Genomic DNA, 15979 nt, shown 5'->3' on the forward strand with positions numbered 1-15979 from the left:
TCTTTTCTTAGTTTGTTACATGAATAATACATGAATGAATATTCTTTGTAAAGCATTCAAGCTATACTTAAAACATTAAAGTCCCCCATATTCCCATTTCCCCACATCCTATTACTAGCCCCTTTCCAGAAGGTAACTCCTATTGAATATGTGACGTATCGTTCTCTAGTCATTTCTTCTGCATTTACATGCCTCTGCATGTGTAGCTACACATACATTCTTGGTTTTTTTAATTTTTATATTGAAGTATAATTGATTTAAAATACTATAATCATTTCAGGTGTACAACATAGTGATTCAATATTTTTGTAGATTATACTCCATTTAAAGTTATATTGGCTATATTCGTTATGCTGTACGATATGTTCTTGTAGCTTATTTATTTTATACACAGTAGTTTGTACCTTTTAATTCCCTACCCACATATCTCCTCTCCCCATTATCTTCTTCCCTCTGGTAACCACTAGCTTCTTCTGTATATGTGTGAGTCTATTTCTGTTTTTTATATTCATTCTTTTTTATTGTTGTTTTTTCTACATATAAGTGATAACATACAATGTTTGTCTTTCTCTGTGTGTCTTATTTCACTGAGCATAATACCCTCCAGGTCCGTCCATATTGTTGCAAATGGCAGAATATCATTCTTTTTTTATGGCTGAGTAATATTCCAGTGTCACTCTCTGCAGATGACATGATATTTATATATAGGAAATGCCAAAGCCTCCACCAAAAAACTGTTGAAACTGATAAATGAATTCAGTAAAGTTGCTGGATACAAGATTAATATATAAAAATCTGTTGCTTTTCTATACACTAATAGTGAGCTATCAGAAAGAGAAAGTAAGAAAACAAAAGTTTTAAAGTTGCCCAGAATAAAATACCTAGGAATAAACTTAACCAAGGAGGTGAAAGACCTATACTCTGAAACCGAGAAAACATTGATGAAGACAATTGAAGATGTTACCAAAAAAATGGAAAGATATCATATGTTCCTGGATTAGAATGTTAAAATGTCCATACTACCCAAAGCAATCTACAGATTTAATGCAATCCCTATCAAAATACCCATGACATTTTTCTCAGAACTAGGACAAATAATCCTAAAATGTACATGGAACCACAAAAGATTCTGAATAACCAAAGCAATCCTGAGAAAAAAGAACAAAGCTGGAGGTACCATATTCCCTGACTTCAGACTATACTACAAAGCTACAGTCATCAAAACAGTGCTGTACTAGCACAAAAACAGACACAAAGATCAATGGAACAGAATAGAGAGCCCAGAAATAAACCCATGCTCTGTGGTCGATTACTCTACAACAAAGGAGGCAAGAATATACAATGAGGAAAATATACTCTCTTCAATAAGTAGTGCTGGGAAAACTGGACAGCTACATGTAAAAGTGAAATTAAAACATTTTCTCACAGCATATATAAAAATAAACTCAAAATGGAGTAAAGACCTAATTGTAAGACCAGGATCCATGAAACTCCTAGAAGAAAACATAGGCAGAACACTCTTTGACGTAAATCTTTTTTTTTTTTTTTTTCACAAATGAGATCATGCTGTAATTCTGCAACAACCTTTTTCTACTTAATCTATCATGAAGATCTTTGCATGTCAGTATATATATATCGGTCTAGTTGTTTTTTATAGCTATCTACTATGGTATTTGGTGAATATACTATAATTTATATAATCACTTCGTATTGGTGGTTTTGTCATTTTTCTGTATTTCAGATTGTTTCTAGAAGTACAGTTAGAAGAGTTAAGCACAAACATATTCTCTGTTACTTATATTTCACTTGAATATATTATGAACGTGTTTTTCCATGTCATTAAATAGACTTCCATAGAATCTTTTTGGGGGCTTTCTATAGTGCAGTGATTCTCCAAGTGTGGTCTGCAGACCGTTAGGAGTCCGTGAGACCCTTCAGGAGATCTGCAGAGGCAAAACTATTTTTATAATACCAAGATGATATAATATTTGCCTTTTGTACTATGTTGAGATTTGCATTGAGGGTACATAGATGCAGTGAGTAAAACCACTAGCAGTTTAGTGCAAATCAAGGCCGTGGCAGTAAATTATTGATTTTATTAATTCTCATTTCTTAAACACTTTTTTTCAATATTCATTGTGATAAAATGGCAAATACACATAAAGCATCTGTGCTATATACCAAAGTATGATGGTTGTCTTCTAGCAAAGCACTTGATTGTTTTGAGTTGTGAATGGAATTAGTTGCTTTTTTTCTGTGGAGTATCATTTTTACTGACAAGAATGACTGGTAGAAAATATGATTGGTTATTGCTCCTAGGCAGAGGCATAGGCTTCCTAGATCCCCAAGTTCTCCATTTTCCATGAGCTCCTTCTGGTTTTTTTTTTTTTTTTAATCCTCCCCACCTCCTTCCTCACCTTGCCTGACACCCTACCACCAGAGTGTGTTTTGGAAGCTGTGCCATATATATCTGCCTCATCACCAGGTGCAAATAACTGGTACAAAATGACCTCCGCACATTACAGAGTATTTACCATAAGAATATACGGACTGAACTTTAATTTCCTGGATGAAGCATCTTTCTTCAGCAGCCTCAGGCCTCAAGTTTGCCTCAGGTTCATTCTTAAAAACAAGGAATTTCTTTTAATGATTGATTGATTGGCCGGGTTATTCTTAAAAACAAGGAATTTTACTTACTTACTTACTTATTTATTTATTGGCCAGGTCGCGACTTGTGGGGTCTTAGTTCCCTAACTAGGGATTGAACCCGGCCACGGCAGTGTAAGCCCTGAGTCCCAACCATTGGACCGCCAGGGAAATCCCCAAGGAATTTCTTTTAGAGTACTATTCTTATGCTGTCTCCTCCAAAAATATTAATTACTTTTTCTCCTGTGTTATTTGTCATTGGACCAGAGGACCATGATAACAGAGTCAGATAAATCCCTGACAGTTATTTAGAATTCAGAGAACTGTGGTCTAGATAGTTAGAAGGAGAAAAGAATAGAGGATTCTTCCTATTCAAAGAGGTTGCTTTAGAATTAACTGAGAGCATGAAAGATCCAGTGGAATGACCTTAAAATCATTTTAGAGCTAAGTAGACATTCATCTATCTTATGGGGAGCAAGGAAATGCAAAACCAACAAAAACACTGTAAGAAAGTTAGCTACAGTCTTGATGGGAGCTGCGAACTGAAGCCGTCTCAGCTATCTGAGAAGATGTCCCCATCATTTTGCTTGGGAAGGCAATCCAAAAATCATTGGGATAACGTAGTTAACTTCCTTACTGGGTAAGCATGTTTAAACCTCAGAAAAGATTAGAAATAAGTAGAATACAGAGTAAATTAAACCTTTGGTTGTAATATTTTAGGGTTACGGAATAATAAGTACATATTTGATATTGTAAGCATTTGTAATGCTTGAGATATTTTAGCTTATTAGAATAACAGATTATTCTTGTGACTCATTTAAAACGTATCATTGAAAAATTAGTAATATATGCTTGTTATTTTTAAGTTGAAATCCTACCAAGTTTGAAACATTATTGGGATATTTAATAAGAGTTTTAAAATTTGTTATTGCATAGAAATAGTATCATCAACAAGTTTCCCTTATAAGAGAAAGAAAAAATCTAATACTTACTGGTAATACTAAGGTTAATATTAATATCTATTCATTAAACCCAGAGCTTTCATTGTTTTTCAGAAAAATCAATAAAACTTCAGCCTCATGTCCAGCTTCATTTTCTTTTCTTTTTTTTTTTTTTAACATCTTTATTGGAGTATAATTGTTTTACAATAGTGTGTTAGTTTTTCCTCTACAACAAACTGAATCAGTTATACATATACATATGTACCCATATCTCTTCCCTCTTGCATCACCCTCTCTCCCACCCTCCCTACAGCTTCATTTTCTAACTCAATTTAAAAAGGTTATTGAGAAGTATGTACTCATGTTTTTTTTTTTTTTTTTTTTTTTTTTTTTTTTTTTTTTTTTTTTTTTTTTTTGCGGTATGCGGGCCTCTCACTGTTGTGGCCTCTCCCGTTGCGGAGCAGAGGCTCCGGACGCGCAGGCCCAGCGGCCATGGCTCACGGGCTCAGTTGCTCCGCGGCATGTGGGATCTTCCCGGACCGGGGCACGAACCCGTGTCTCCTGCATCGGCAGGCGGATTCTCAACCACTGCGCCACCAGGGAAGCCCTGTACTCATGTTTCAGTCAATAAATATTTGCATTTATAGTTTGCAAGACAATATGCTGACTTCATAAAAGATGGAACAAATAGAAGAAGAAGCAATATGGTTCCCATGCTTCAGAGAAGGGAAGGTTTATTCTGTGAAGAATTAATAGAAGAGCATCTCACAAAAGTATTTTCTTACAGGAAGCAACATGTTTTGTTTTTTTAATTTTTGGCTGTGCAGTATGGCATGCAGGATCTTAGTTCCCCAACCAGGGATCAAACCCGTGCCCCCTGCAGTCCACTTAACCACTGGACCACCAGGGAAGTCCCCTGGAAATACAACATTTTTAAGAAAATAATTATTTCACATACTCAGTAAGATATAAGGAGAAATGTGTGAAAGACATTTTTCTCTGTAAAGGAAAAAATAAAAAAGAAGATCATAGGAAGGGATCATAATGATAGCAATCATAACTAATAATTTATTTAGCATTTGCTGTGTGTCACAACCTGTGCAGCTGACCTTCAGGATAACATGTAGAGTTGGAGTCATGTACTGGCCTGTTTGTGTACACAGAATATACATGTCAGGAAAGAGATCACAGTTCATGGATATGTAACCAGGTGGGGTTAGAGGTGAAGTAGGACTTTGCCTTTTTTCAAGTGGAACTTTTATTTTTTTTGACTTTTGACTAAACCTAGAATTGATAACAAAAGATACTAAATGCTCCAAACTCTAAATTCAGATCCCTTCTAGCTATTCGAATTATAATGTCTTTTTAGCAAAACTGGCACCATCATTTCTCCCTCATTCTCACTTTGCAAAAGAACAGTATTGGGTGAGACAGAGAACATGCTTTGCAAGGGAACAGAGGGCAACAAACCTTTCATCCTTTCTTTACTGTGAGGAAGGAGGCTTTTCATTTGGGCCTCCCATCCTTATTTCTAGAAGACTGAAGGTGTTGGAACCAGGCACTAGATTAAGGAGTGTGATGGTCTCTTTCTGGAAGCTCTGACCTGCTGGTCCAGTGGAGTACCTGATGCTCCTGGAGCCTCAAAATATGGTGGGGCTGAGAATACAAGGGCCAGTGGAACAGCCTGCCCTCCACCACATGACACAGCAAGAATGTGTTGAGTGGACCCCTTGGAAGGAGCTGGGTTTAAAGGCCATCCTTATGGTCCCCTCAGAAGAAGGCGACCTGAGGGGTGAGTGCATCCCAGCAGCAAGAACACACTTGGCAGGAGTTTGGAGAGGGGTGAACCCCCTTGAACCCTTGGGAGGACCAACGAATAAAACCCAAAGAGAGCCGACATTTGGATAACCTGCCAACAGACTGAGCAACCTCTAGTCAATTATCCAGAGAAGGAACCACAACCGAAAGAAAGGGAAGAAGCAATCCTGCCGGTCAGTGACATGCTTTTGTTTTTCTTCCCTTTCTCCCCTACTTTAACTCCAACAGGTAAGTGCATGGAAGAGGGAGGGGGTGTGAAAGAGACAACTAGAACCACCTATCTAGTCGGAGGCGGATGTGACGAGAACTTGGAAGCAGACAAGCGATTGAAGACTCAAAAACTGAACTGACGCTGTTCTAACGTCCCCAAATGTTAGAAAATTCTGAGATTGGGCTGAGATATAAAGGGAGATATAAAGGGAGACACCACCCAAGGGGAAAAGCAACTTGATACTTGGTAGAAGTTAGAAGAAGTAAAAGTTGATGGTTATACCCCAACATATCCATTCGATATATGTTTGTAGGAGTCTGAAGTTGTAGACTGACACGCTCCTCATTAGTTAGTGGCTGGGTGTCCAGAGGGAGGCAGTCTACCTCCCTATATAGTACTTGGTGGACACTACTTGCAGAAATCACTGTGGTCCAACATGTGCCCCTTATTGTGTTTGCTCAGAAATCTGGGGTGTCAACGCCCCCAAATGGCTCCTTCTTTCAATGGCAGATTCAGCCTCTCATCCAAGTTGACAGAGATGGAAGTAAACATTCCGCAAAAATTTATCGAGTACCTCCTATGTTCCTGGCACAGTTCTAGGTGTTGGGGATATAACAATGAAAAGGAAACAAGTAAAACGTTGTGTCTTAGATGGTGATACGTGATAGGAGAGCAAAGCAGCTTGGAAGGGGTAGACGGTGTTTGAAATGGGGTCAGGGAAGGCCTTGCTGAGCTTTGGAATTAGCCTGGGTTTGACAACTTGTAACTGCAACCTTGAGCAGATCAATCCTCTCTAAGCCTCATTTATCAACGTTATTTTACAGAAGAGGAAGCAGGCTTAGAGTGATTGGAGAATTAAATGAAGTACAGCCTTTATCATAGTTCTAAGCATGCTGTAGGAATAATAAACATTAGCTGTTCTCATTCTTGGCCTATAGGAAGGCTACAGGGGAAGCCACATTACATATAATCAGAAGCTGCCTAGTGGTTAAACGGTCAAAGAAAGGGGAGTTAGGTAATTTTAATATTTAAGGGCACTGGATACATTGTACCAAAGTAAGTATTCTTCATTTAACAAAAGATACAAAGGGGTGGGTATTCCAGAAACTTTTAAGAAAATAATTGGAATCATAAAATATTTGGAAGTTGGTGAAATACCCTGGTTCATGAATCGGTTATCCAAGGCAAAGTCTTAACATTTCTGAATATAAACTATTTTAAATTTCCTCATAGGTTTATCGCAGCTGATTAAGGGCAGGGACATTTAGGCTGGGGAGTGCAGTGTACCCAGGAGAGTGAGGAACAAGGAGAAAAGGGGGCTGCTGGAACCCTCGGCCTCAGAGGAGATGTGCGACTTGGCAAGGCCCCTAAACCCCCTTTGTCTTAGTCCCTACTAGGGTCAGTTCATTATTTTTATAGACTCCTTTGAATTACACAGTTTTAAGCACCAAGAACCCATCCGTTTCTTTCTTTTTGAACCTTTGTCTCATCATTTTCGCACGGGGAGTAACTAAAGGAACGTTGCCCTCTGGTTCAAGAGTACCCCTTAGTGCTCACGTTTGAAAATGTCAGGTGATACGGTACTCAGGAAAAGCAGATATAATTTGCTTCGGTTTTCTCTTCCCGTGGTGCTCGGCTAATGTGTCAAGATTTGGAGGGAAAGGGAGAGTTGTTTACTCTGAGCCAGTTTTTATAAGCCACAGAAGAACGGATCTGTTTAGTCACTTATAGGGCAGCCAGAATCTAAGTCTGTTCATCAGTTCCTACCTGCAGGGCATGAGATTTACTTACCTGATCTCAAGCGGAAGTCTTCCTTTGACCTGTATTGAAAAAAGTCTGTGGCTCCCCACAGTCTAGAAAGGAGCTTCTTAAACTTTCTTTTCTCATCTACCCCGGCCCTCCCCACCACAGACAGCTCGACCCACAGCCTCCTATACAGAATGAGAGCAACGCTTAGTCATCACTTCATGAATCTCACGATCATGTCTAGTCTCCACACAGATGCTAAGGCTTGAAGGTAGAATTGCACTCTCGTAGAGAGCATCTCTGAAGCCTAGGGCAGGTATCACTTCCGTCTCCTCTCTCCTACCAACACCAGGAACTGCATCACCCAACCATTCTCTTTCAAGGACTCTAGATTAATCTCAAATGGCAAGGTGATGGTGGTCGTGGTGGTGCAAGGGCTGGAGGACGACTGCGGAAGTGATTCCAACAGTACAGTAAGATCAGCAAAATGGAATTCCAGAGGGATTAGTGAGTGGCTGGGCATGATGGGGGTAAACAAAGTCCGAAATTCTTAGTTTTCCCGGAGGACCCATCAATCCCCAGAAATGCTCTGGGTTTCCACTGTAACTTTCTAATTAATCAGATGAACTCTGCCCTTCAAAAGTGTTATGACCAGACTGATATATCCTTACTAACTAATCCTGCTATGTACCTTGGCAGGTCTCCTCCATAATTCATATGCCAGGATCCCTGCTTGCTGATCATTCCGTAAGTCTGCTCAGAGTTCTGTCAAGTGAACTGAGGGACTGACTTATAAATAAAACAATGTGTTGCCTGGCTTTAACGATATTAAAAAGGTAACTAATTTTTCAAGTGTGCTAATTCAAATATAACATAACAAAGAAAATTGCCTTGCATTTAGAGATATGTGATTTCAGAACCTACCAGTTAACCTGCTTCCAAAATTTCAATTTCCCTAATGGGGAAGAACATATTTAATTCAGAGAGCTCTAATCCTGACTTTGGTGATGAAGTGCCCTATTCAGAAGCCACTAGTTTGTTTTTTTTTAATTGGGGTATAGTATAGAAAAATCAAGCAGTTGGAAGAAGGGATATGGGAGAACTTGTTCTTTCATAGCAGAGAGTTAGTTAATTATGTCTAAAATTTAAAAATACAAGAAAAAAAAAGAATGACTGAAAACTAAGTTTTCCTCAATCTTTTTTTCTTATCCTTAGAAGGATATTTTAAGAAACAATATCTCTTGAGAAGAAAGAACACTGACTTGATTTCACAATTTTCTGTCCGTTAAATTCAACTGAAATTAAATTCAATACATTTTTTAAAAGTGAGGTGATCCCATTTAAATAAATGTTATTTATTCTATCTTTCCAGTGATGGATACATATGTACAGACAATTGTCCCCTTTGGGAAAGAGGTGACAGTCTTCTTTTCTAACTCTAATTTGCAAGGGTTTCCATGGAGCCAACTGGACAGCTTAGAAATGTGTTCCTCACACCTGGGAGACACAGAGGACTGGGGTCTGACAGCTGCATGGGAATTCCAGAGGGTGGGAGAAGGACTCAAAGCTGCTCTGGTGTCAGAGCTGGGAGAGGTGCTTGCTGTGCTGGGAGCAGCCTTCTCCCCTAGAGTTTGAATAAAGGATTGTGTGACTGTTTCCTGTGGATACATGTGGACCAAGCGGGAGAGATGCCTGGTGTGGGGTCTTTTGGGGGCCTGTGGTGTAGGGTTGACTGACAGAGTGAGGAAAACACAGCACGAGGAGGCTGGCAGTGTACCTCTGGATGCCCAAGGGTTAAACGTGTTGCCAGGGAGCTTTCAGGGGTCATGGGAAATTCAGGGACCTTCTGATGATCCCATGGAAAGTACCACCACAATCCATGTGTAATTAACGGCCAGAGCCATCTGGAAATACCAGTCAAGCAAGAATGTCGCTTGACTGCTACCCACTTTTGGCCCCCGAGGGGTTAGACTGTAGCTTCCCCGTAGGAGAGGAAGTAGTTAGGAGACAGTAGAGGGCAGAAGAAACACACACACCCTTCCCCATTTCTGACCTGAAGGCAGCAAAATTTGAAGGATGGAGAAAATGTATCGCTAAGTCAAGTTTTGGGACTTTCACAGTTAATATGAGACTAGGTATTTTAACTTTTGAATTGAAGCTATTTTCATGACTAAAAGTAATTGAAGGATATTTTATTATCTGTCAAGAGTTAAGAAAAGTTGATAGCTTCAAGAGGGCGGAGGGGTAATAAGATGTGGAGATCACCTTCCTCCCCTCAAATACATCAAAAATACATCTACATGTGGGACAGCTCCTACACAACACCTACTGAATGCTGGCAGAAGACCTCAGACTTCCCAAAAGGCAAGAAATTCCCCCACATACCTGGCTGGGTGGCTGACAGAGTCTTGGTGCTCCAGCCGGGTGTCAGGCCTGAGCTTCTGAGGTGGGAGAGCCAAGTTCAGGATATTGGTCCACCAGAGACCTCCTGGTCCCAGGTAATATCAAATGGCGAAAGCTCTCTCAGGGATCTCCATCTCAACTCTAAGAACCAGCTCCACTCAATAACCAGCAAGCTACAGTGCTGGACACCCTATGTCAAACAACTAGCAAGACAGGAACACAACCTCACCCATAAGCAGAGAGGCTGCCTAAAATCATAAAAAGTTCACAGACACCCGAAAACACACTACCGGACACAGTCCTGCCCACCAGAAGACAAGATCCAGCCTCATCCACCAGAACACAGGCACTAGTCCCCTCCACCAGGAAGCCTACACAACCCACTGAACCAACCTTAGCCACTGGGGTCAGACATTAAAAGCAATGGGAAGTATGAACCTGCAGCCTGCTGAAAGGAGACCCCAAACACAGTAAGTTAGGCAAAATGAGAAGACAGAGAAATACACAGCAGATGAAGCAGCAAGGTAAAAACCCACCAGACCAAACAAATGAAAAGGAAATAGGCAGTCCACCTGAAAAAGAATTCAGAGTAATGATAGTAAAGATGACCCAAAATCCTGGAAATAGAATGGAGAAAATACAAGAAACGTTTAACAAGGACCTAGAAGAGCTAAAGAGCAAACAAACAATGATGAACAACAAAATAAGTGAAATTTAAAAATTCTCTAGAAGGAATCAATAGCAGAATAACGGATAAGTGACCTGGAAGATAAAATAGTGGAAATAACTACTGCAGAGCAGAATAAAGAAAAAAGAATGAAACAAATTGAGGACAGTCTCAGAGACCTCTGGGACAATATTAAATGCACAAACATTCGAATTATAGGGGTCCCAGAAGAAGAAAAGAAAAAGAAAGGGACTGAGAAAATATTTGAAGAGATTATAGTTGAAAACACCCCTAACATGGGAAAGGAAATAGTCAATCAAATCCAGGAAGCACAGAGAGTCTCATACAGGATAAAGCCAAGGAGAAACACACCAAGACACATGTAAATCAAACTATCAAAAATTAAATACAGGGCTTCCCTGGTGGCACAGTGGTTGAGAGTCTGCCTGCCAATACAGGGGAAACGGGTTCGTGCCCCAGTCTGGGAAGATCCCTCATGCCACGGAGCGGCTGGGCCCGTGAGCCATGGCCGTTGGGCCTGTGCGTCCGGAGCTTGTGCTCCGCAATGGGAGAGGCCACAACAGTGAGAGGCCCGCGTAACGCAAAAAAAAAAAAAAAAGTAAATACAAAGAAAAAAAATATTAAAAACAGCAAGGGAAAAGCAACAAATAACATACAAGGGAATCCCCATAAGGTTAACAGCTGATCTCTCAGCAGAAACTCTGCAAGCCAGAAGGGAGTGGCAGGGCATATATAAAGTGATGAAAGAGAAAAACCTACAACCAAGCTTACTCTACCCAGCAAGAATCTCATTCAGATTCAATGGAGAAATTAAAACCTTTACAGACAAGCAAAAGCTAAAAGAATTCAGCACCACCAACCAGCTTTACAACAAATCCTAAAGAAGCTTCTCTAGGCAGGAACACAAGAGAAGGAAAAGACCTACAATAACAAACCCAAAACAATTAAGAAAATGGTAAGAGGAAAACACATATCGATAACTACCTTAAATGTAAATGGATTAAATGCTCCAACCAAGACATAGGCTGGCTGAATGGATACAAAAACAAGACCTGTATATATGCTGTCTACAAGAGACCCACTTCAGACCTAAGGACCCATACAGACTGAAAGTGAGGGGATGGAAAAAGATATTCCATGCAAATGGAAATCAAAAGAAAGCTGGAGTAGCAATTCTCATATCAGACAAAATAGACTTTAAAATATATACTATTACAAGAGACAAAGAAAGACACTACATAATGATCAAGGGATCAATCCAAGAAGAAGATATAACAATTGTAAATATATATGCACCCAACATAGGAGTACCTCAATACTTAAGGCAAATGCTAACAGCCATAAAAGGGGAAATTGACAGTAACACAATCATAGTAGGGGACTTTAACACCCCACTTTCACCAATGGACAGACCATCCAAAATGAAAATAAATAAGGAAACACAAGCTTTAAATGATACATTAAACAAGATGGACTTAATTGATATTTATAGGACATTCCATCCAAAAACAACAGAATACACTTTCTTCTCAAGTGCTCATGGAACATTCTCCAGGATAGATCATATCTTGGGTCACAAATCAAGCCTTGGTAAATTTAAGAAAACTGAAATCGTATTAACTATCTTTTCTGACCACAATTCTATGAGACTAGATATAAATTACGGGAAAAAAATCTATAAAAAATACAAACATATGGAGGCTAAACAATACACTATTAAATAACCAAGAGATCACTGAAGAAATAAAAGAGGAGATCAAAAAATATCTAGAGGGCTTCCCTGGTGGCGCAGTGGTTGAGAGTCCGCCTGCCGATGCAGGAGACACGGGTTCGTGCCCTGGTCCGGGAAGATCCCACATGCCGCGGAGCAACTAAGCCCGTGAGCCATGGCCGCTAGGCCTGCGTGTCCGGAGCCTGTGCTCCGCAACGGGAGAGGCCACAACAGTGAGAGGCCCGCATACTGCAAAAAAAAAAAAAAAAAAAATCTAGAAATGAATGACAATGAAAACAAAACCCAAAACCTATGGGATACAGCAAAAGCAGTTCTAAGAGGGAAGTTTATAGCAATACAAACCTACCTCAAGAAACAAGAAACATCTCAAATAAACAACTTAACCTTACACCTAAAGCAATTAGAGAAAGAACAAAAAACCCCCAAAGTTAGCAGAAGGAAAGAAATCATAAAGATCAGACCAGAAATAAATGAAAAAGAAATGAAGGAAACAATAGCTAGGATCAATAAAACTAAAAGCTGTTTTTCTGAGAAGATAAAATTGATAAACCACTAGCCAGACTCATCAAGAAAAAAAGGGAGAAGACTCAAATCAATAGAATTAGAAATGAAAAAGAAGTAACAACTGACACTGCAGAAGTACAAAGGATCATGCAAGATTTCTACAAGCAACTACATACCAATAAAATGGACAATATGGAAGAAATGGACAAATTATTATAAAAGCACAACCTCCCCAGACTGAACCAGGAAGAAATAGAAAATATAAGCAGACCAATCACAAGCACTGAAATTGACACTGTGATTAAAAATCTTCCAACAAACAAAAGCCCAGGACCAGATGGATTCACAGGTGAATTCTATGAAGCATTTAGAGAAGAGCTAACACCCATCCTTCTCAAACTCTTCCAAAAGATAGCAGAGGGAGGAACACTCCCAAACTCACTCTACGAGGCCACCATCACCCTGATACCAAAACCAGAAAAAGATGTCACAAAGAAAGAAAATTATAGGCCAATATCACTGATGAACACAGATGCAAAAATCCTCAACAAAATACTAGCAAACAGAATCCAACAGCACACTGAAAGGACCATACACCATGATCAAGTGGGATTTATCCCAGGAATGCAAAGATTCTTCAATATACGCAAATCAATCAATGTGATAAACCATAGTAACAAATTGAAGGAGAAAAACCATATGATCATCTCAACAGAAGCAGAAAGCTTTCAACAAAATTCAACACCCATTTTTGATAAAAACTCCAGAAAGCAGGCATAGAGGGAACTTACCTCAACATAATAAAGGCCATATACGACAAACCCACAGCCAACATCATTCTCAATGGTGAAAAACTGAAACCATTTCCACTAAGATCAGGAAGAAGACAATGTTGCCCACTCTCACCACTATTATTCAACATAGTTTTGGAAGTTTCAGCCACAGCAGTCAGAGAAGAAAAAGAAATAAAAGGAATCCAAATCAGAAAAGAAGAAATAAAACTGTCACTGTTTGCATATGACATATTACTATACATAGAGAATCCCAAAGATACTACCAGAAAACTACTAGAGCTAATCAGTGAATGTGGTAAAGTAGCAGGATATAAAATTAATGCACAGAAATCTCTGGCATTCCTATATACTAATGATGAAAAATCTGAAAGAGAAATTAAGGAAACACTCCCATTTACCATTGCAACAAAAAGAATAAAATACCTAGGAATAAACCTACCTAAGGAGACAAAAGACCTGTATGCAGAAAACTATAAGACATTGATGAAAGAAATTAAAGATGATACAAACAGATGGAGACATACACCATGTTCTTGGATTGGAAGAATCAACATTGTGAAAATGACTCTACGACCCAAAGCAATCTACAGATTCAATGCAATCCCTATCAAACTACCACTGGCATTTTTCACAGAACTAAAAGAAAAAATATCACAGTTTGTATGGAAACACAGAAGACCCTGAATAGCCAAATCAATCTTGAGAAAGAAAAATGGATCTGAAGGAATCAGGCTCTGTGCCTTCAGACAGTACTACAAATCTACAGTAATCAAGACAGTATGGTACTGGCACAAAAACAGAAATATAGATCAATGGAACAGGATAGAAAGCCCAGAGGTAAACCCACACACCTATGGTCACCTTATCTTTGATAAAGGAGGCAAGAATATACAATAGAGAAAAGACAGCCTCTTCAATAAGTGGTGCTGGGAAAACTGCACAGCTACATGTAAAAGATTGAAATTAGAACACTCCCTAACACCATACACAAAAATAAACTCAAAATGGATTAAAAACCTAAATGTAAGGCCAGACACTCTAAAACTCTTAGAGGAAAACATAGGCAAAACATTCTATATGACATAAATCACAGCAAGATCCTTTTTGACCCACCTCCTAGAGAAATGGAAAAAAAAACAAAAATAAACAAATGGGACCTAATGAAACTTAAAAGCTTTTGCACAAAGGAAACCATAAACAAGACCAAAAGACAACCCTCAGAATGGGAGAAAATGTTTGCAAACGACAAAGGATTAATCTCCAAAATATACAAGCAGCTCAATATCAAAAAAACAAACAACCTAATCCAAAAATGGTCAGAAGATCTAAATAGTCATTTCTCCAAAGAAGATATACAGATTGCCAACAAACATATGAAAGGATGCTCAAAATCACTAATCATTAGAGAAATGCAAATCAAAACTACAGTGAGATATCACCTCACACTGGTCAGAATGACCATCATCAAAAAGTCTACAAACAATAAATGCTGGAGAGGGTGTGGAGAAAAGGGAACGCTCCTGCACTGTTGGTGGGAATGTAAATTGATACAGCCACTATGGAGAACAGTATGAAGGTTCCTTAAAAAACTAAAAATAGAACTACCATATGACCCAGCAATCCCACTACTGGGCATATAGCCTGAGAAAACCAGAATTCAAAAAGAGTCATGTACCACAATGTTCACTGCAGCTCTATTTACAATAGCCAGGACATGGAAGCAACCTAAGTGTCCATCAACAGATGAATGGATAAAGAAGATGTGGCACATATATACAATAGAATATTACTCAGCCATAAAAAGAAAGGAAATTGGGTTATTTGTAGTGAAGTAGATGGACCTAGAGACTGTCATACAGAGTGAAGTAAGTTAGAAAGAGAAAAACAAATACCGTATGCTAACACATATATATGGAATCTAAAAAAAAAAAAAGGTTCTAAAGAACCTAGGGGCAGGACAGGAATAAAGACGCACATGCAGATGTGGATGTAGTGAATGGACTTGAGGACACAGGGAGGGGGAAGGGTAAGCTGAGACAAAGTGAGAGAGTGGCATGGACATATATACACTACCAAATGTAAAATAGATAGCTAGTGGGAAGCAGTTGCATAGCACAGGGAGATCAGCTCGGTGCTCTGTGACCACCTATAGGGGTGGGATAGGGAGAGTGGGAGGGAGACACAAGAGGGAGGGGATATGGGGATATATGTATATGTATAGCTGATTCACCTTGTTACAGAACAGAAACTAACACACCATTGTAAAGCAATTATACTCCAATAAAGATGTTAAAAAAAAAAAAGAAAAGTCTGTCCACCTGCACCCAACCACGTTTGCCATGGTGCCTGGCACTTTTATGCTGCTCTGTCTTTCTAGAATGTTCTCCGTCAACTGAAACCCTGCTCTCCCTTCAAAGCCCAGTTTCAATGTCACCTCCCTGTGAAACCTTGAGGGATCTACTGAAATGAAAACTTCTGCTGACTCCTCTAAACTCT

This window comes from Kogia breviceps, chromosome 20 (assembly GCF_026419965.1).
Source record: "Kogia breviceps isolate mKogBre1 chromosome 20, mKogBre1 haplotype 1, whole genome shotgun sequence".
Lineage (NCBI taxonomy): Eukaryota > Metazoa > Chordata > Mammalia > Artiodactyla > Physeteridae > Kogia > Kogia breviceps.